The 23,162-nt window shown below is 36.9% G+C and overlaps 1 pseudogene; it reads left to right on the top strand.

Annotated features, from left to right (window-relative positions):
- LOC132611424 (cytochrome P450 71A1-like) overlaps window positions 1-22,835 on the top strand; it is a 36,561-nt pseudogene extending 13,726 nt beyond the window's left edge.
- The last annotated feature ends 327 nt before the right edge of the window (window positions 22,836-23,162 follow it).

Here is a 23,162-nt window from a genome sequence, read left to right as displayed (position 1 = left end):
GTAGCAAATAATTCATCAAATAAAGTCAAACAAATTGTCAAACAAGTATATCAAACAATAACGCGTCCTAATATGCATGTGACCTCTTTGTGCCAGAGGTAGGCCTATCGTCGTTTGAAGGGTAAAGTGTGCCATAATATGTCATCCTGTTGCTTTAAACAGATTCTATTTCTCAAATAAAGTACAAGATAATGCAATATTTATTACATGTTAAATGAATACAACATAAAGTGTTTCCTAATTTAAGTAAAGTAAATACAGTTTCCTATGTCTAACTTCTAGCTCCATTTGTGTTGTCTTTGATCTTCATCATTCGTTGTACTCCAATGCAAATCCATACCTGTCATAGAAATATTAATCATGCCCTCCCTCCTAAAGTTTAATTAATTAGAGCAAATAGTCAATATTTAGGCACAATTATCCTTCAAACATGCACATAAAGTATGATTGGTGTCACTCGGGGTCGCGAACCCGCTTGGACGTTTGGGTAAAGTCATCTAATGAATTTAATACACCAAGGGTATTAAACCTCCTAAGTCATGAAATGTATGCTCTTAATAAAAGGTGTTGGTTTAGCTCTATCTTAGGTTGACTAAGAGTTGGCTTCCTATGACACAAGGTTCCCCCAAGCGGACAACTTGGGAGTGGAAAGTCCGTGGCCGTCGACTGCACCGCTGATCGACTAAATCCACTAGACCAATCCAACTAAAGGGGTAATTTAGTAGTGCACGGGCGCAAACTGCGAAGCCGCTTTAAGTGTGTGAATATGTGTGAGTTTTCCAGGAATGGAAGAAATATGAACGGAATGACAGTTTAAGGAAAGCAATAACATACATATTACATAGAAAATTTACATAATAAAGCAATCACTTAAAAGAACATAAAAGAACATAAAAGAAAAAAAAAATAAAAGAAAAAAAAAATAAAAAAAAATAAAAAAAAAGCAACAATAAAGACAAAAAATAAAGAAAACAACCAAACATCCAACAAATTTAATTATTAACCTAAGTTGTTATGGTTAAGAACCTAAAATTCCCCAGCGGAGTCGCCAAGCTGTTATACCCCATTTTAACCCGGGTTGAAGCGGAGTACAACATATTGGAGATTCCTCTTTTGTTTTGTTTTAAGGAGTCGCCACCTAATTAATTTAACGGTGAATTAGGACACCTAAATGTTAACTAGGGTAAAGTTTAAAAACTAAACCTCTGTTAATAGTCTGCTTAACCAGTGTGATTCTAGGTAAGGGTTGTATATTATCCTAAAGGGAAGGTGTCAGGCATCCTTTAGAATCCGTTAACTACGGTTATCCGGCCAAACTTAGGTTAATTAATTAAAGTTAAAGATGTAAATGTAGCATTTAAATTTTAAGAAATTGGCTTACAATGTTGCTAATGTTTTAAAAGGAAAATATAAGCTATTTAAAATAACACTTGTAAATATTATTAAGGCTTTAAATAATAAAGCTATTTAAAATAAACTTAAGAATGTTGCTAAAGCTTTAAGTGAAAATATAATAATGCTATAGGAAATAATCTTATAAATATTGCTATGGCTTTAAAAAATGCTATTTTTTAAAAAATAAGATTTGCAGAATATAATAATTTACATATAAATGGAAAAGAGTGCGGGTTGCAGCGTTTTAATATTTGAAACAACTCAAACGGCGAGATATTAATTGATTTTGCAATTTAGGAATATAGACAAGGTGCGAATTTTCTTTCTCCTTCTCATTATCTCTTATTAATTATGCTTAGCCAAAAATATGCATGATTGATTCAAACTTGAAGAGTTATTTGTAAAATATACTTGAATTTATATTTGTGTATTAGTGAAATTCTGAAATTCCTAAGATAGTAAGAACAAAAATGGTTCCTTTAACCCACAATATATAGGCATGCTATTTTGCAAATCAATTATTCCAATAAAAATAAATATTATATATGCTATAAATGGTTCAACATAAAAAAAATGTATGGGACTAATGGCGAGTTTCTTTCTTAAATTCTACCCATTATACTAAAGCTAACCCACTAAATTTTACTAAAATTCATCTAAGCTAGGAAAACAACAAAGTAAGGGTTAGTCAAATAATACAAATTAAATGCATGAAACAAAAATAGGGGCTGAAATAAAATTCAGTGGGCCCAGCCCATGTTTGAAGGACTGCTGCTGCTGCTGTTGGTGAGAATGGGCTCAGCCCACTCTTTTTTTTTATGCCGCGGATCTGCCTGCTATTGGGCTTCGGCCCAATAAATTCTATTTTTTTTTTCGCTGCGGACAGGATTGATAGGGAATGACTCGGAAGGATTTCGTTGGGCTTTTAGCCCAACTCCGAATGCGGAGAAGAACGAGTCCCTCAGACTCGTGTGCGACGGTCATGCATAAAATGAAAAAAATAGAAATTAGTACATGATCAACAAACAAAGACAAGATATATAATGCAAGTTCAACATACCAGTGGTTCATGTATATATCATGAATATTCGAATATATTTCGTATATACATGGTCATGAGGATGCCTAGAAGGTTAATTATCGAAAAGTTTTATGGGTTCAGGGTTGAGACCAACGTAATAAACAGGACATGCCTAGTCGAGTATGCATATAATTGAACAAATTGAGACATTTCATTGGCACAATCTAGTTTAAATGAGGAGAGGAAAGAAGAGAAAGAGATACACTTCCGCAGAAAGTTTTAAAGGACAGCTTATCAAAGTATTAGGATCGTTTCAGTCCTTGGAAAAAAAAAAAAAAAAAGACTCACCATTACTTGCAATTTCTTATATAAATTCAAGCGGAACAGATTCGGTTTTCCACATAGGAGAAAAACAAGGTCAACTATGGACTTTCGAGTTCACATACACAAATTAATACAAGCAAGAGAGAAGAAAAGCAGGACTAGTTACTTCAAAGTCTATTTTTTTAAAACACACAGAGGACCTGGAGACTTTCAATATTGGTTTGATAGGAAAAAGGTTCAGTTTACGACAATAAATTTTAAATTTAAATGGCATGTGTACATGTAGTTAAGAAGGTGAGACAGTTTAAAAACATGAAGGACCATTTTAAATAAGAAATCATAGTTTTAGATAGTTTTAGACTCAAACAATGAATGACACAAGAGGGTATCTGGAGGATTCGTCAAAGTTTCTTTTGAATTATGAAGCCAAGCGGATTATACAGACAAGGAATACAAGCAAGTTCCGAACAGTTCTGCAAATAACTAAGCCAAGTGATTGAGAGACAGTATGTGATGATTTAGAGCATATCTGCAGGATCAGATTCACAACAGTGCAAGTCTTATAAGGCAATACAGGACATAAAGTGAGGGACAAAATAAAAAATGGATGAAACATGAGGGATTTGAAACCTTAAATAAATAAAATGGCCAGACAATATTGGCCGAGGCACAGTTTCTCAAGTCAAATAAGCTAATACATAACCGACTACCCAACTGGAATCCAAACCAATCTAAACATGAACACATACAGCCAGAAACATGTCTGATAGAAAGGGTGTATGATGAATGAAGTAGCAGGACACCAAAATGCTTCAATTTTCAGTGGAATCAATTTAAAGCAAAGGAAAAACAGCACTATCCTGGGCTTCAATTTACTCAAATAACACACACACACATATGCATTCCTGCTCGCTTAATTATAAGGATATAAATATGATTAATCAAAGGTTAAATCAAGTGACAAAGAGAACAGACCAATGTTTAAACTGATATACATTTAGCCAAATAGCATTTGCCTAAACTGATATACATTTAGCCAAACAGGCATGTCCAATCAGTCCCCCAGATCAATCAGGTTGTCCAAATATAAAGCCAAAACAGATTAAAAGAGGGGAAAAAAAAAGAAGAAGACAACTAAACACAGCCGACTTTAAACATATGCAATCCAATTTAAACTAACAAATAACATGACTATATTAACAACTTCAACATACCAGACCAACCATTGAACAAAAGAATGTTAAAAGGAAGATGTTTACTGAGTAGGCCAGGATCCATTAGCAAATCAAACTAGACAAATTTAAGCAGTTGACACATTCCCATTTCGATGCATAAGAGAACTATACAGGCATTTTACAACCATGACTAAGAGAAGGGATAAAATTGACACATGCATACAGATCTGGAGGGAAACACACAACATGTAGCCATTATATCTGCCAGTACAGGGTTTCCAGCATGCATAACAGGTTTCCTAGAATACCGGATGAATTTACAGATCCTACAGGCTGCCTTTCAAAATCTCTTGAGTCTTTCCAACACACTCTCAGACTTTAGAGCTAAACCAAATCGGACTGAATTCATATCATGGACTTTATACTTCTGAAACAGAACCATGGGGAACATATACCAGCCTTGGTAACTCCCACAGCAAATAAGTGCCATTTCAGCCTTAGCAGACTCATTTTTACTATCACAGGCTCACGGATTATACTTATCATCAAGGGAACATTATGAAGGCAGTATTGAATTCAAACGACACATCGTAGAGGAAATAATCATGTTATATCCAGATAAGGATCATGAATGACCTTAAACTCCAACAATCGAACAGAGATATAGGCATGCTTCAAATCCCACATCAGTCTAAAAGAGAATTAAACTTAACCAAACTAACACAATATGCTTAGTTAAACATACTAATCTATCAGGCATATTTAACCAAAATTAAACTAAACAAGGGCCGATATATACACACGTCTCACTATATGGAACCACTAAACAATCCTTCTGAAACAAGTTAAACCTATCTTGACACAGGAATATGCTTAACCCCATAGATTTAATCACACTAACACATAACATGCTTGACTGATGCTAAAATTAATATCAACAAATAGGGACAGATAAATTTAAACTAAAACACAAGGAAGGCAAGCGAAATAAAAGGGACAGGGGATTACCTGATTCGGGTGCAGCGAAGTGAGTGCGAAGCCTTCGATACACACTCAAACACTTCAAAACTCAATTCACAGACATAAAAGAGATTGATAAAATTGAAATTTTTGCTTGGGGGATTTTAGCGACAAAAACGAAGGCTTTTGTTTCTATGGAACTTTTTCAGACTAAAAGACTCAAATTTTCAAGGGGGTTTGTGCAGTGAGAACTTAGTTTCTTTGTTCCCGTCTTGTTGTATTTTTTCTCCGATTTTCCGAAGATTCCAAATGAAAAAAATAAAACTTGTTTTGTAAGGGGGTTTTGATTTCCCTCCTTTCCCGTTTTCCGATCTCCTCCCCCTGTTCTACTGGAAAATCTCATATTTAAAGGGAGATTAGGGTTTTCTTGACGAAGAGAGAGAGAGGAGCGGGGGAGACAAGACGAGTGGGGAACAACAAGAGGTGGGAGACAACGACGATGGTGGGGAACGGGGATAGTGGGAGCGGCGGCGATGGTTTTGTGGGAGGAGAAAAGAGACAGAGGAAAAGGAAGAAGAAGAGGCGGAGGCGGAAAAAAAAAAATGGGAAACCCTAAGGGTTTCCCTTATTTTGATGAACATATGTCGGACCCGGTCCATTTGTGGACCGGGTCAATTTTAGACTGGGTTCTAAAAGGATGGACTAGTGAATTAAAACATGTACTGGTTTTTAAGAAATTGAGATAAAAACATGGTCTAGTCCAAAAAATATTAGGAGTTAATCGGACTTTGGTTTGGGGTCCGGTAAGTCAAAAATACGGACTGAATGCCAGAAATAGTTTGGCTTCTAAATTTGAATAAAAGTCTTATTTTGATTAACGATGTACCAAGGGTGCCAGAATATCACCTGGTACGAAAAAATGTGTAATTGTAAAAGACCCGGATAATAAAGTTATATGATATTGCAATGACCGTGCAATAATGTTTTAAACAATAAATAAATTTATCATTTTAAATGTGCGAAATAAATGCGATGTGTACGCGAAAGTTGATAAAATGCCGGGAAATGCAAGTTTCAATAACACTAAATAATAGCAGTAAATAAATAGCGGTAGTAATACTGCTAATAATGATAACAATAATGATAATGGTGAAAATAATAATAGATATAATAATAATAGTAGATAACAAATATTGATAATTAATAACAAGATAACAATAGGAATAATGACAATAATTAATAATAAAAATACTAACAATAATAATAATAATAATAATAATGACGATAATGATAATAAATAACAATTGTTGATAAAATCAATGATAATAATTAATAATAAAATAACGATGGTAAAAAAAATAACGCTGATAATAGTGATTAGTAATTAACAATAATAGTAATAATGATAATGGAAATAACAAGAATAATAATAAATAATAATAATGATAATAATAATAGTTGTAACAGAATAATGAAACGCCGTTATTGATAGGGACTAATAACTATAGTAAACATAATATATATATTATTATTTTTTATTATTTTTTTTTTATTTTTTATTTTAAATATTAGAAGCGCAAATATGTATTTCGGAGGAGAGGCGGGACAAAATTGGGTGTCAACAACTTGTCCCTCTTTGCCTGATAATGATGAAAGAATTTTCGGGCAAAGACGTTGACTTAGTAGCCTATTTTGTCCCGGCTAGAGGATTATGAAGGACTAAGGGTAAAGAAAATTACGGCCGAACTCTGGTCTCTGAATCGCCTACATATCTCGGGTTGCACGAGAATCAGGCCGTGTGTAGTTCTGGGAAGACTATGACACCTATGACTGGCGACTCACGATTTGATGCGATCTTCGCAAAAACATATTGTCCCAGTGTCGAATTATGATGACACTGGGTATTGTGATAGAACCCTGAAAATTGATTGTGCTGGAATGTGAACGGGAAATTTGAATTTGAAGCCGAGTGTTCGAGGTAGATCTTTGACCCTTGTCGAGAAGTTTGCTTGTCCTTCCCGACGTATTGCCCCAGTTCGCTGCCGAAGAAATAGTTCCACGTTGCGCTAAAAGCTCCTGCGAAACTAAAAACTAGATAAAAATAGTCAGTAAGAATAAATATTGAGATACAGCGATGCAAGCGCGGTGCAATACTGTTGCGAGCATATGCAGGGCATCAACAAAATAATAATAAAACAAGGCAGGTACGGTGCAATGTCTTTATGCGGAGATTTAGAAAGGCGGTGCATGGCTCACGTGATATACGAAAGAGATGCAAGGGCGGTGCTCGGCTTTATGCAGAAAATTAAAAGGGCGGTGCATGGCCCAAGCAATATATGAAAGCGATGCAAAGGGCGGTGTATGGCTTTATGCATAAAATTTAAAGGTGGTGCTCAGTCTTATGCGGAAGTTTGAAAGGGCGGTTTATGGCCTAGGCAATATATGAAAGCGATGCAAAAGGCGGTGCACAACCCATGCATCATATGAAATGCGGTGCACAGCTTTATGCAGAAATTTAAAAGGGCGGTGCATGGCTTTATGCAGAAAATTAAAAGGGCGGTGCATGGCACAGGCAATATATGGAAACGATGCAAAGGGCGGTGCACAGCCTTATGCAGAGACTTAAAAGGGCGGTGCATGGCCCAGGCAATATATGGAAGCGATGCAGAGGGCGGTGCACAACCCATGCATCATATGAAAGGCGGTGCACAGCCTTATGCAGAGATTTAAAAGGGCGGTGCATGGCCCGGGCAATATATGAAAGCGATGCAAAGGGTGGTGCACAACCCATGCATCATACAAAAGGCGGTGCACAGCCTTAAATGTCCTATTAAAGGCGGACGAGCCTAAAATGTCCAATTAAAGGCGGACGAGCCTAAAATGTCCAATTAAAGGCGGACTAGCCTAAAATGTCCAATTAAAGGCGGACGATCCTAAAATGTCCAATTAAAGGCGGACGAGCCTAAAATGTCCAATTAAAGGCGGACGAGCCTAAAATGTCCAATTAAAGGCGGACGAGCCTAAAATGTCCAATTAAAGGCGGACGAGCCTAAAATGTCCAATTAAAGGCGGTCGAGCCTAAAATGTCGGTGCTTTTGCGAACAATGATGTTGTGTCTTTGCAGGGCATTTGAAGGTGATAATGTAATGCAGGTGCGATGCGATGCGGCTGCGCATACACAGGGGCATTTGAATATAATAAAGCCATGTAAGTGCGGTGCAACGCGGGCAATGATGCAGTGCTTTCATAGGGTATTTAGTGCATATGCAGCGCTTTGGTTCGCGTTGACTCTGAAGATTTGGTTCTCGACGCTTTATGCTTCCAACTTTGTCTGGACTTGTAAACTCCGCCTATTTCTGAGTCTTGGCTAACTGGGACTGTGACGCACTGTGAAGAGCGTCCTTTTCCAAAGTTTCCTTTTGCCTGATGACTCTGTTGGCCATATACTCCTTCATTTTTCTCGATATCGCTTGCGATGATGCCCTAAAAAATTTGTCCCAGTTTTGGCGCAGGAGGATGTTGGGCTGCGATGACGCCTTTAAAATTTGTCCCAGTTTCTGGCACGGAAGGATATTGAGCTTTTCGCAGACAACGAATCCCACTGAGGGAATCGGGTCGAGCGTAGTTCAGGTTACAAAGCAGAATGAAATTGAGATGGAAAGTGGCGCTCGACTTTATGCAAAAGCATCAAGAGGGCGGTGCTAAGACCATGCGGCAGATAGAAGGCGGCGCTTAGCCTTTGCAGAAATTTCAAAGGGGCGGCGCACATCCCATGCAACATATAAAAGGCGGTGCTCAGCCTTAAACGTCCTATTAAAGGCGGACTAGCCTAAAATGTCCAATTAAAGGCGGACGAGCCTAAATGTCCTATTAAAGGCGGACTAGCCTATAATGTCCAATTAAAGGCGGACGAGCCTATAATGTCCAATTAAAGGCGGACGAGCCTAAAATGTCCAATTAAAGGCGGACGAGCCTAAAATGCGGTGCTTTTGCGAACGATGGTGTTGTGCCTTTGCAGGGCATTTGAAAGTGATAATGTAATGCAGGTGCGGTGCGATGCGGGGCATTTGCAAATAATAAAGCAATGCTAGTGCAGTGCAAATGCTTTATGCAGGCATTTCAAGGGGGCTGTGCTCAGCCTTATGCGAAAAATTCAAAGGGCGGTGCACAGCCCATACAACGCATAAAGGCGGAATGAGCCCGAAATGACCTGCTTGATTTATGGTTACCAAAATTAGTGCGGAGCGAAGAGCCTTTGCGATGCTTGATTCATATACGGTGAGACGTGTCTCGACGCAGTGCGTAATTTGCGGCAACAAATATTCATGATGCAATGCCGAAGATTTGGGGACTTTCTACCCTGCCAAAATTTGCAACTAAAAGGTTCCTGCACTCAAAGAAATTTGTAAGTTTCAAAATTAATTAGTATCAAGTTGACTTTGCCCTTTGTTGTATCTGAATCTTGCAATTGCCGATTTGATACTGTGCGATGTCCTTCAAGAATAGCTAAAATATGTCCCTGCATTACTCAAAGAAAATTTTGTTAGTGTAAAATAACATGGTTGCCTTGCATTGAACACCAAAGCTTTGGCGTTGAATCTGCATTTCTTGAGGTGATGGCATTGCAACAATCTGGTGACGCTGATATATTGTTCGAGATTTCGATTCATGTTTTTTTGTCGAATAATGATAGGCCATTTGCAAAGCTGCCCCAGTGTTGCTTTATGGGGAGGATGGAATTTTCACTATATTAAGACCGTGTCCGAGAATGGACTGCCTACTTATCCCAAAGGAATCAGGTCGAAAGTAGTTTATAACAAGCTTTAGCAAAAATTACAAGAAGGAAAGTTGATCATGAGGCAAGTGGGTGGAGAACGCTAGTGATGGTAGATCCTTTCAATCGTCTTACTTAGTTCCACGCTTCCTTTTCAAATGTCTCGGTGCCAATTTTGACAGATCACCGGTAACAATAATTGCATTTGCAACTGAAGGGCCATCATTGTCGCACAATTTATTTTGTTGCACACTTATCTTATCCTTTTCGATCATGTTCTGGATCTTATGCTTAAGGGCCGGGCAGTTTTCTGTGTCATGACCTGGAATATTAGAGTGGTAAGCACAACTTTTGGACCAATCAAAATCTGGCGGTAGGCTTTTAGGGATCCATCCTTTCTTTGGCTTCAGGAGTCCCTTGGCTTTCATTTTCTCAAATATGCTGGTTAACGACTCTTCAAGAGGAGTAAAAGTGCGGAGTTTTGCGTGCTCTGACCGTCGTAAGCTAGACTGTGCTGGATCGGGTTGATATTGAATGCCTCGTTGATGAAGGTATATATGATCACGCGAACATTGATAGTTCTGTCGTGATTGCGGCTGATGTGTAGACCTGATAGCTGAGTCGGTTTCTCTGTTTTTGCCTTGCAAATTGTTGAATGTCTCGACTTGAAAAGTTGTTTGTACTGATGAACTGTCAACAATTCTTCCTGCTCGAATGCCCGCTTCTACTTGCTTTCCAATTTGAATTAGATCAGCAAAGTCGCGCAACCGCGCACATAACAACTTTTCATAATATATGCCCTTTTGTATTTGGATGAAAGTTGAAATCAACTCATTCTCAGGCAACGGAGGACGTATTTTTGAAGCTTCCAATCTCCATCGGATGGCATATTCCTGAAAAGACTCATGTGGCATTCTTTCTATCTCAAGCATATCATACAGATTTGGACTAACCCCGATGTTAAATTTGAAATGTTCTACAAAGTCGCGGGCCATGTCCTCCCATGTGTACCATTTGCGAAAGTCTTGTTCTGTGTACCAATCTAACGCCAACCCTGATAGGCTCAGAATGAACAATTTCATTCTTATGGCTTCATCTTGTCCAATTCCCATTAATCTACTACAATAGTCCTTCAAGTGCGTAATAGGATTTCCTCTGCCATTAAAGGTGTTGAATTTTGGCACTTTGAATCCTGGCGGCAACTCAACATTTGGAAGCATGCACAAACTTTCATATCTTAAGCTTTGGACATTTCTTGCCCGCATCTCTTCTTCGACAATTCTCCTCAAATTGTGAAGCTCTCTATCCGAGTCATTCTGATTGATTGCGTTCGCTTCATTTCTCAATCTCTTGTGTGGGTATACCGCTAGCAGATTTTGCTGGTTTTCTGTGAAGGGCGCTGCAAGTGCAGGCTTTTGGACATTAGGTATCAATGTGACTTGCAAAGCATCTGGTTTAATAGAGTATCTTGGCGGTATATTTGTAGGAGCTGGGTGAGGAGAAATAGTGAAAGAAATGTTTTGGGTAGAGCTGGAAGCTGAACTTGTGTTAGGAAGAAGGCTGAGGGTATTTCCCAAATTGACCAACACGCTTCTTTGTACTACATTCTTCTCGCTATCTTCATTTTGCGCTTGCACCAACCCCACACCGGTGTTGAAGGACTCAAATCTTTTTGCCATTGTATCTCGTCCTTAATGCAGATTCGCAGCCAAAACAATGTTCAATGCCAGATAACCCGTAAAAGAATGACACAAGAAGCTCTAGAATTTGCAGTTTGACGGTATCGTGACAGGCTGAATTGATGGCACGTAATCCTGATTTGATTCGTCTTTAATCTCGTCAACCTTCAAAAACAGGTGTATAAAATTATTTTGATAAAAAATAAATTAAAAGATAAGGTTGAAATCAAAGCCGCATGGCTTTTGAGGCGAGGCCACAATGGCCCTGATTGATAGACCTGATTGTTGATCTCGCGATTTTAAGTTCCTGCATTCAAAGAAAATTATTAGTTTGGGAGGGGGAAGTTGATTCGTGTTGACTCGAAGCTTGACTTTGTTGGCGCCCCATTCATCCTGTTTGTTTGGATCTTGCGGCCTCCGTTTAAAGCCTCGGTAGATGAACAGTAGTGAAACAATTGAAAGAAAGTCTTCCATTTGAAAAATATATACGTAAGTGTATGTATGTAAGGAAAGATATATATGAAAATATATGTATACAAGTTGTGAGATATTCCTGCTAACTTTCGATTGCGACACTTCCGAGAACTTTGAAAGGTCGTTTGTGTGTACTATTCTTGTCTAGTAGCCTTAATAGCGTCGATGTCCAACTTTTCTCTGGTCTAATCTTCCAAAATATGCCCCAGTTTTGATTCTGGAGGGTATACTAAACCTATGCTATGTTGTGACCGAACCTTGTATAGGTTGCCTACGTATCCACCAAGGAATCAGGTCCGAACGTAGTTCGTGACGCATAAGATATTTTGGATTTTTGTTATAAAGCAACCGAACCCTATGTGGGTTGCCTACGTATCCCACCTCGGGAATCAGGTCAGAACGTAGTTCGTAACACATAAAATATTTTGGATTTTTGTTATAAAGCAACTGAACCCTATGTGGGTTGCCTACGTATCCCACCTCGGGAATCAGGTCAGAACGTAGTTCGTACGCATGTGAATGGCAAAAATTCTAACCTAGTATGACCGAGTCCCTATGTGGGCTGCCTACGTATCCACCGAGGAATCAGGTCAAGCGTAGTTCGCAACTAAAGGAAATGTTGCAAACTAGGTTGTCTAACCTAATGGCGTACTTTGATTTCTTCTTGAATTGCCAGCTTTTAGGCTTATGTTGTCACCTATCGGCTATTTCAATTTCTCGAGTGGAATCTTGTCTTGTCCCCTAGTTTCTTTGTTACTCTTTCAGGATTTGTCTATTCGTTCATGTCACAATCGTAGAGTTGGCAGATTTGATAAGTAAAGTAGAAAATAAATGATTAAGGAAAATCCGAAATGCATTCATAGTTTTGCAATTCAAGCTTCCACAAGGTGAAGCAAAACAAACAAAATTTTGGGTACGGTTCAAGCATCAATAAAAGAAAACAAGTTCACTACATGTTCATGCCACCAAGGTTCCCGGCGAATCAGGGACGGAGTACAAGTCCAGTTCTTCAGAGTCTCTCCTGGTTCTGTACCCTGGATGGTTGGTGTCTCAGTAGTTGTTGCAGCCATCTTCACTGGCACTTGTTTTCGGATCATCCCCACAGGCGCAACGAACGTTGATGACACGCCTCTCTCCATCTTTTCCAATTGGCGTAACAGCCTCCTTCTGATTCTTAACTTTTTGATAATTATCATGTTCACGTTGGCGTTTTCGTGAGTAGGAAAAGGGATGGCGATCCATATCGGGTCGAGCTCCAGTGAGCTGGATTGTTCCTTCCTTAATCAAGGCTTCGATTTTGCTTTTGAAGCCATAGCAATCCTCAGTGGCATGCCCCGGAACTCCAGAATGATATGCGCAATGCTTGGAACTATCAAACCATTTTGGGATAGGATTGAGAATTTTCCCTTCAATAGGTTGTACCACGCCTGCCGCTTTCAGTCTTTCAAATAGCTGAGACAAAGGTTCAGCTAACTGAGTGTAATCACGGGTGTTTTTTATGACAGGGTTTGGACGGGCTCTATGTGTGGTATGTGGTCGATTTCGGTGGGTGGAAATTTGGGCAAATTGGTATGGACGTAAGTTTTGATATTGAGGTGCTCGGGGTTGGTAGTAATTTGGTCGAGTACTATAGACAGGGTAAGGGAATAGTGGAGCTTGGTAGGGTTCAACGTAATGGTAAGGGTAGAAAGGTTGTTGTGGATGGCCAAAGCATGTAAGGGCTTGGTTTGGTGGGTTTAGAGGAGTAATTGTAGGTGGTGGGTTAGTGTTGGTGGGTAAAGCAATGTAAGGAGTGTTACCTAGTGATTGATTTGGTGGGTTGACGGGTGGTGGATCAGGAGCGGCATAGGTAGTGTAGGCGGGTGATCGATTCTGTGGAGGGGTGTAGATGGGCGATGGATTTGGTGGATTTGCGGAAGTGATTGGAGGTAAGTTGTTGTTGGTAGGTGCATTGTTTTGTGGAGGAAAATGTTCTGGAACTAAAGGTTCAAGTGATGGAAAATGAGGCGGGTTTGGTGCGACACTCCTAGGTTCCGGAGGTGGACTTTGGAGTATAATGGATAAGTTGGTCATGTTTCTAACCCGATTTAGCTCTCCACGTAGATCCTCAATCTCTTGAGTCAGGCGGGCGATATGTTCATCCCGTTGAATAGTAGTTCCGTGTTCAAAAATCTCGGGAGGGTCATTAGAAACCATGATGCTTTCCGGGCTAGTTGAAATAGATGCGGCTGGACCAGACGTAATATTTGTTTTTCCTTGAACAACCCAGCTGCGTTGAGGTAACGATGATGTCTTTGACCTTGTGATGTAAGGATGGTCGGCCATTGAGTGTCAACACGAATCAACTTCTTTTTGGGAATAAGATAAAAGAAACATAAAGTATAAATGATGTTAGTCTCGTGAACATATCTAGGTAAAGTCATGATCATGTAAAGTCAAGTAAGACGTGTAGCAAATAATTCATCAAATAAAGTCAAACAAATTGTCAAACAAGTATATCAAACAATAACGCGTCCTAATATGCATGTGACCTCTTTGTGCCAGAGGTAGGCCTATCGTCGTTTGAAGGGTAAAGTGTGCCATAATATGTCATCCTGTTGCTTTAAACAGATTCTATTTCTCAAATAAAGTACAAGATAATGCAATATTTATTACATGTTAAATGAATACAACATAAAGTGTTTCCTAATTTAAGTAAAGTAAATACAGTTTCCTATGTCTAACTTCTAGCTCCATTTGTGTTGTCTTTGATCTTCATCATTCGTTGTACTCCAATGCAAATCCATACCTGTCATAGAAATATTAATCATGCCCTCCCTCCTAAAGTTTAATTAATTAGAGCAAATAGTCAATATTTAGGCACAATTATCCTTCAAACATGCACATAAAGTATGATTGGTGTCACTCGGGGTCGCGAACCCGCTTGGACGTTTGGGTAAAGTCATCTAATGAATTTAATACACCAAGGGTATTAAACCTCCTAAGTCATGAAATGTATGCTCTTAATAAAAGGTGTTGGTTTAGCTCTATCTTAGGTTGACTAAGAGTTGGCTTCCTATGACACAAGGTTCCCCCAAGCGGACAACTTGGGAGTGGAAAGTCCGTGGCCGTCGACTGCACCGCTGATCGACTAAATCCACTAGACCAATCCAACTAAAGGGGTAATTTAGTAGTGCACGGGCGCAAACTGCGAAGCCGCTTTAAGTGTGTGAATATGTGTGAGTTTTCCAGGAATGGAAGAAATATGAACGGAATGACAGTTTAAGGAAAGCAATAACATACATATTACATAGAAAATTTACATAATAAAGCAATCACTTAAAAGAACATAAAAGAACATAAAAGAAAAAAAAAATAAAAGAAAAAAAAAAATAAAAAAAAATAAAAAAAAGCAACAATAAAGACAAAAAATAAAGAAAACAACCAAACATCCAACAAATTTAATTATTAACCTAAGTTGTTATGGTTAAGAACCTAAAATTCCCCAGCGGAGTCGCCAAGCTGTTATACCCCATTTTAACCCGGGTTGAAGCGGAGTACAACATATTGGAGATTCCTCTTTTGTTTTGTTTTAAGGAGTCGCCACCTAATTAATTTAACGGTGAATTAGGACACCTAAATGTTAACTAGGGTAAAGTTTAAAAACTAAACCTCTGTTAATAGTCTGCTTAACCAGTGTGATTCTAGGTAAGGGTTGTATATTATCCTAAAGGGAAGGTGTCAGGCATCCTTTAGAATCCGTTAACTACGGTTATCCGGCCAAACTTAGGTTAATTAATTAAAGTTAAAGATGTAAATGTAGCATTTAAATTTTAAGAAATTGGCTTACAATGTTGCTAATGTTTTAAAAGGAAAATATAAGCTATTTAAAATAACACTTGTAAATATTATTAAGGCTTTAAATAATAAAGCTATTTAAAATAAACTTAAGAATGTTGCTAAAGCTTTAAGTGAAAATATAATAATGCTATAGGAAATAATCTTATAAATATTGCTATGGCTTTAAAAAATGCTATTTTTTAAAAAATAAGATTTGCAGAATATAATAATTTACATATAAATGGAAAAGAGTGCGGGTTGCAGCGTTTTAATATTTGAAACAACTCAAACGGCGAGATATTAATTGATTTTGCAATTTAGGAATATAGACAAGGTGCGAATTTTCTTTCTCCTTCTCATTATCTCTTATTAATTATGCTTAGCCAAAAATATGCATGATTGATTCAAACTTGAAGAGTTATTTGTAAAATATACTTGAATTTATATTTGTGTATTAGTGAAATTCTGAAATTCCTAAGATAGTAAGAACAAAAATGGTTCCTTTAACCCACAATATATAGGCATGCTATTTTGCAAATCAATTATTCCAATAAAAATAAATATTATATATGCTATAAATGGTTCAACATAAAAAAAATGTATGGGACTAATGGCGAGTTTCTTTCTTAAATTCTACCCATTATACTAAAGCTAACCCACTAAATTTTACTAAAATTCATCTAAGCTAGGAAAACAACAAAGTAAGGGTTAGTCAAATAATACAAATTAAATGCATGAAACAAAAATAGGGGCTGAAATAAAATTCAGTGGGCCCAGCCCATGTTTGAAGGACTGCTGCTGCTGCTGTTGGTGAGAATGGGCTCAGCCCACTCTTTTTTTTTATGCCGCGGATCTGCCTGCTATTGGGCTTCGGCCCAATAAATTCTATTTTTTTTTTCGCTGCGGACAGGATTGATAGGGAATGACTCGGAAGGATTTCGTTGGGCTTTTAGCCCAACTCCGAATGCGGAGAAGAACGAGTCCCTCAGACTCGTGTGCGACGGTCATGCATAAAATGAAAAAAATAGAAATTAGTACATGATCAACAAACAAAGACAAGATATATAATGCAAGTTCAACATACCAGTGGTTCATGTATATATCATGAATATTCGAATATATTTCGTATATACATGGTCATGAGGATGCCTAGAAGGTTAATTATCGAAAAGTTTTATGGGTTCAGGGTTGAGACCAACGTAATAAACAGGACATGCCTAGTCGAGTATGCATATAATTGAACAAATTGAGACATTTCATTGGCACAATCTAGTTTAAATGAGGAGAGGAAAGAAGAGAAAGAGATACACTTCCGCAGAAAGTTTTAAAGGACAGCTTATCAAAGTATTAGGATCGTTTCAGTCCTTGGAAAAAAAAAAAAAAAAAGACTCACCATTACTTGCAATTTCTTATATAAATTCAAGCGGAACAGATTCGGTTTTCCACATAGGAGAAAAACAAGGTCAACTATGGACTTTCGAGTTCACATACACAAATTAATACAAGCAAGAGAGAAGAAAAGCAGGACTAGTTACTTCAAAGTCTATTTTTTTAAAACACACAGAGGACCTGGAGACTTTCAATATTGGTTTGATAGGAAAAAGGTTCAGTTTACGACAATAAATTTTAAATTTAAATGGCATGTGTACATGTAGTTAAGAAGGTGAGACAGTTTAAAAACATGAAGGACCATTTTAAATAAGAAATCATAGTTTTAGATAGTTTTAGACTCAAACAATGAATGACACAAGAGGGTATCTGGAGGATTCGTCAAAGTTTCTTTTGAATTATGAAGCCAAGCGGATTATACAGACAAGGAATACAAGCAAGTTCCGAACAGTTCTGCAAATAACTAAGCCAAGTGATTGAGAGACAGTATGTGATGATTTAGAGCATATCTGCAGGATCAGATTCACAACAGTGCAAGTCTTATAAGGCAATACAGGACATAAAGTGAGGGACAAAATAAAAAATGGATGAAACATGAGGGATTTGAAACCTTAAATAAATAAAATGGCCAGACAATATTGGCCGAGGCACAGTTTCTCAAGTCAAATAAGCTAATACATAACCGACTACCCAACTGGAATCCAAACCAATCTAAACATGAACACATACAGCCAGAAACATGTCTGATAGAAAGGGTGTATGATGAATGAAGTAGCAGGACACCAAAATGCTTCAATTTTCAGTGGAATCAATTTAAAGCAAAGGAAAAACAGCACTATCCTGGGCTTCAATTTACTCAAATAACACACACACACATATGCATTCCTGCTCGCTTAATTATAAGGATATAAATATGATTAATCAAAGGTTAAATCAAGTGACAAAGAGAACAGACCAATGTTTAAACTGATATACATTTAGCCAAATAGCATTTGCCTAAACTGATATACATTTAGCCAAACAGGCATGTCCAATCAGTCCCCCAGATCAATCAGGTTGTCCAAATATAAAGCCAAAACAGATTAAAAGAGGGGAAAAAAAAAGAAGAAGACAACTAAACACAGCCGACTTTAAACATATGCAATCCAATTTAAACTAACAAATAACATGACTATATTAACAACTTCAACATACCAGACCAACCATTGAACAAAAGAATGTTAAAAGGAAGATGTTTACTGAGTAGGCCAGGATCCATTAGCAAATCAAACTAGACAAATTTAAGCAGTTGACACATTCCCATTTCGATGCATAAGAGAACTATACAGGCATTTTACAACCATGACTAAGAGAAGGGATAAAATTGACACATGCATACAGATCTGGAGGGAAACACACAACATGTAGCCATTATATCTGCCAGTACAGGGTTTCCAGCATGCATAACAGGTTTCCTAGAATACCGGATGAATTTACAGATCCTACAGGCTGCCTTTCAAAATCTCTTGAGTCTTTCCAACACACTCTCAGACTTTAGAGCTAAACCAAATCGGACTGAATTCATATCATGGACTTTATACTTCTGAAACAGAACCATGGGGAACATATACCAGCCTTGGTAACTCCCACAGCAAATAAGTGCCATTTCAGCCTTAGCAGACTCATTTTTACTATCACAGGCTCACGGATTATACTTATCATCAAGGGAACATTATGAAGGCAGTATTGAATTCAAACGACACATCGTAGAGGAAATAATCATGTTATATCCAGATAAGGATCATGAATGACCTTAAACTCCAACAATCGAACAGAGATATAGGCATGCTTCAAATCCCACATCAGTCTAAAAGAGAATTAAACTTAACCAAACTAACACAATATGCTTAGTTAAACATACTAATCTATCAGGCATATTTAACCAAAATTAAACTAAACAAGGGCCGATATATACACACGTCTCACTATATGGAACCACTAAACAATCCTTCTGAAACAAGTTAAACCTATCTTGACACAGGAATATGCTTAACCCCATAGATTTAATCACACTAACACATAACATGCTTGACTGATGCTAAAATTAATATCAACAAATAGGGACAGATAAATTTAAACTAAAACACAAGGAAGGCAAGCGAAATAAAAGGGACAGGGGATTACCTGATTCGGGTGCAGCGAAGTGAGTGCGAAGCCTTCGATACACACTCAAACACTTCAAAACTCAATTCACAGACATAAAAGAGATTGATAAAATTGAAATTTTTGCTTGGGGGATTTTAGCGACAAAAACGAAGGCTTTTGTTTCTATGGAACTTTTTCAGACTAAAAGACTCAAATTTTCAAGGGGGTTTGTGCAGTGAGAACTTAGTTTCTTTGTTCCCGTCTTGTTGTATTTTTTCTCCGATTTTCCGAAGATTCCAAATGAAAAAAATAAAACTTGTTTTGTAAGGGGGTTTTGATTTCCCTCCTTTCCCGTTTTCCGATCTCCTCCCCCTGTTCTACTGGAAAATCTCATATTTAAAGGGAGATTAGGGTTTTCTTGACGAAGAGAGAGAGAGGAGCGGGGGAGACAAGACGAGTGGGGAACAACAAGAGGTGGGAGACAACGACGATGGTGGGGAACGGGGATAGTGGGAGCGGCGGCGATGGTTTTGTGGGAGGAGAAAAGAGACAGAGGAAAAGGAAGAAGAAGAGGCGGAGGCGGAAAAAAAAAAATGGGAAACCCTAAGGGTTTCCCTTATTTTGATGAACATATGTCGGACCCGGTCCATTTGTGGACCGGGTCAATTTTAGACTGGGTTCTAAAAGGATGGACTAGTGAATTAAAACATGTACTGGTTTTTAAGAAATTGAGATAAAAACATGGTCTAGTCCAAAAAATATTAGGAGTTAATCGGACTTTGGTTTGGGGTCCGGTAAGTCAAAAATACGGACTGAATGCCAGAAATAGTTTGGCTTCTAAATTTGAATAAAAGTCTTATTTTGATTAACGATGTACCAAGGGTGCCAGAATATCACCTGGTACGAAAAAATGTGTAATTGTAAAAGACCCGGATAATAAAGTTATATGATATTGCAATGACCGTGCAATAATGTTTTAAACAATAAATAAATTTATCATTTTAAATGTGCGAAATAAATGCGATGTGTACGCGAAAGTTGATAAAATGCCGGGAAATGCAAGTTTCAATAACACTAAATAATAGCAGTAAATAAATAGCGGTAGTAATACTGCTAATAATGATAACAATAATGATAATGGTGAAAATAATAATAGATATAATAATAATAGTAGATAACAAATATTGATAATTAATAACAAGATAACAATAGGAATAATGACAATAATTAATAATAAAAATACTAACAATAATAATAATAATAATAATAATGACGATAATGATAATAAATAACAATTGTTGATAAAATCAATGATAATAATTAATAATAAAATAACGATGGTAAAAAAAATAACGCTGATAATAGTGATTAGTAATTAACAATAATAGTAATAATGATAATGGAAATAACAAGAATAATAATAAATAATAATAATGATAATAATAATAGTTGTAACAGAATAATGAAACGCCGTTATTGATAGGGACTAATAACTATAGTAAACATAATATATATATTATTATTTTTTATTATTTTTTTTTTATTTTTTATTTTAAATATTAGAAGCGCAAATATGTATTTCGGAGGAGAGGCGGGACAAAATTGGGTGTCAACACTACATTTATTACTAATAATAAGTATTTTAAAAACATTGTATCCCAATAAAATAGCTGTAGCTATAATTGTGGGATTCTTAAAATTTTGGAAGCAAATATATGAAATATTTATTAATTATTCAAACCATAGTTAGAATCTTACTTTAGTTAATTAAAACTTAACCATTAATTTTAACTCATGTAATGTCCAAGAGAAGACCAACAACTTGAAGATATAATGTCACTTGGAGATCCATCGGTACAAACATCTCCAATGTATGGAGATGTCGATTATGAAAATTTTGAGCCAATTCCTCCTAATGTTAATATGGAAGAATTGAATAAAATGGTGGAAAATATGTAGATTTAAATTTGAAGAGTTGTCAAATTGAATTTTCTTTTTCTAGTTTAAGTTTACGAAATCAAAGAAAAGTAAATGTAAGTTTGTAAGCTTTAAAGTTTAAATTCGACTTTGCAATTATCGATTAATAAAATTAAAGGCTCACTGAGCCTTTGAATTTCTTTTCAAATTTGTGTTCTAATTTTATTTACAAGAATAATAATCGACTTTGCAATTATCGATTAATAAAACTAAAGGCTCACTGAGCCTTTGAATTTCTTTTCAAATTTGTGTTCTAATTTATTTACAAGAATAATAATTTGTACGCAGTCAAAATAGAACTATAAATGTAATTGTGTAAAACTAATTCTGCACAAGCAGCAACTCCAAGATAAATTTTTGCAAGGAGGGACAAACATTGATCAGTGCCCAAAAGCAGCAAGACATTATAAGAGGCTAACAAAATCAGTGAAATGACAAGCCTCTGAAATTGCTGATGCGTGAAATAAATCAAATACCCCTTTTAAGTTACTATCTTGCTGTTGGCTTACACAAGTTCAAAAATATTTCAATAGGTTATACAGTATATAATAATATAAACTATTAGTTATATATATATATAAAATCTTATTAGTTTCAAATATTTTATATATAATAATAATTAAATATTTTTTAGTGTAAATGTCTCCGCCGATGATGGAGGTGTGACAATCTGCACATGACATTAGGACTTAGGATCATATGAGATAATTAAATCAAGAACTTTGGTTTAGTATCAAAACTCATGTGCATTGTTCCCATTTAGTTCCCATTTAGATTAGTAGGAAATTTAGAGAAAGAGGAGAGTAGGGAATTGTGAGATAATATGGAGAGGAATGAATGATATTTATAGATTGAAAATACGGCCAAAGTATAATTTAAGGAACTTGATGGTTAAAATAAAGTTGACAACAACTAGATTTTAAAGTATCAAACTTAATAAATTTTAGTATAAGAATTTTTTTTAAAAATAATTAAAATCTGGCTCGGCCCACTAACTAAAACCCGGCCCGGCCCACTAACTAAAACCCGGCCCGACCCACTAACCGGCCCGGTTAGCCCGAGGTGTAGCCCCTATCCGAGGTGGGCTGGACCGGACACCCTTTCCCTCTCCAAGCCCGGCCCCCAGCCCGGCCCCTTAACTTACGGCCCGGCTCGGCCCCGACCTGGCCCCTTGTGGCCCACGTTAAAATGGCCCGGCCCGGCCCGGCCCACTTGACACCCATAATTTGGACCCATTTTTTTATTTAAACTATAGATTATCCATGAAAATCATGAAAAGTAGTGGAAATATAATTCAATATGATCATGTTCCACACCCTTTTTAAAAGCTCGGAATCTTGTATCTATAAAGATTGAATCTTGAATTGTCTCTGCAGGTATTGCACTTGGTGCTGCCACAGTGGATCTTATACTTTCAAATCTTCTTTATGCATTTGATTGGGAATTGCCTTGTGGGATGAAGAAAGAAGATGTTGACACCGATGCTTTGCCTGGAATCACTATGCATAAGAAAAATCATTTTTGCCTTCTCCCTAAAAATTGTCTTTAGACTAGCTAAATCTAGTCATAACGTAAGTTTTATTATATCCGTTAATAAATGAATAGTGTGTTTCCCCATCACCTGTGTTTAATTATATGGCATGCACGATTTTGTGATCTGCCACTTTTCATTGTAATTTAGTTGCTATTTAATTTGCTAATGATAAAATTTCCCATCTAGCTCGAGAGGAACTAGGTGTTTGTTTTATAAAAATGAGCAATACGTAAAATTTTACGGTGTGATCTTGGTTCAATTGTAATATGTAGTTACGTACCATGTTACAGAGATAACATAACATATGTTAGTTCATTTGCATATATGTGATCTTTTAGATTGAAGGGCCGATTAACGATTTATATATGCTTGTGCAATAAATATTTACACCATCAATTTCTTTTTTATAAGTCATCACCATTAGGTTGTGAACTTAAGGTGTAGGGAATTTGACTTTGACCCCTACCATATAATATTATAAATAAATAAATAACTTACAGTAATTAGAGAGACCTAA

This window comes from Lycium barbarum, chromosome 9 (genome assembly GCF_019175385.1).
Source record: "Lycium barbarum isolate Lr01 chromosome 9, ASM1917538v2, whole genome shotgun sequence".
In the NCBI taxonomy this organism is placed as follows: domain Eukaryota; kingdom Viridiplantae; phylum Streptophyta; class Magnoliopsida; order Solanales; family Solanaceae; genus Lycium; species Lycium barbarum.
The sequence above is the reverse complement of the archived record's forward strand: the minus strand, read 5'-3'. Positions and strand labels throughout refer to the sequence as shown.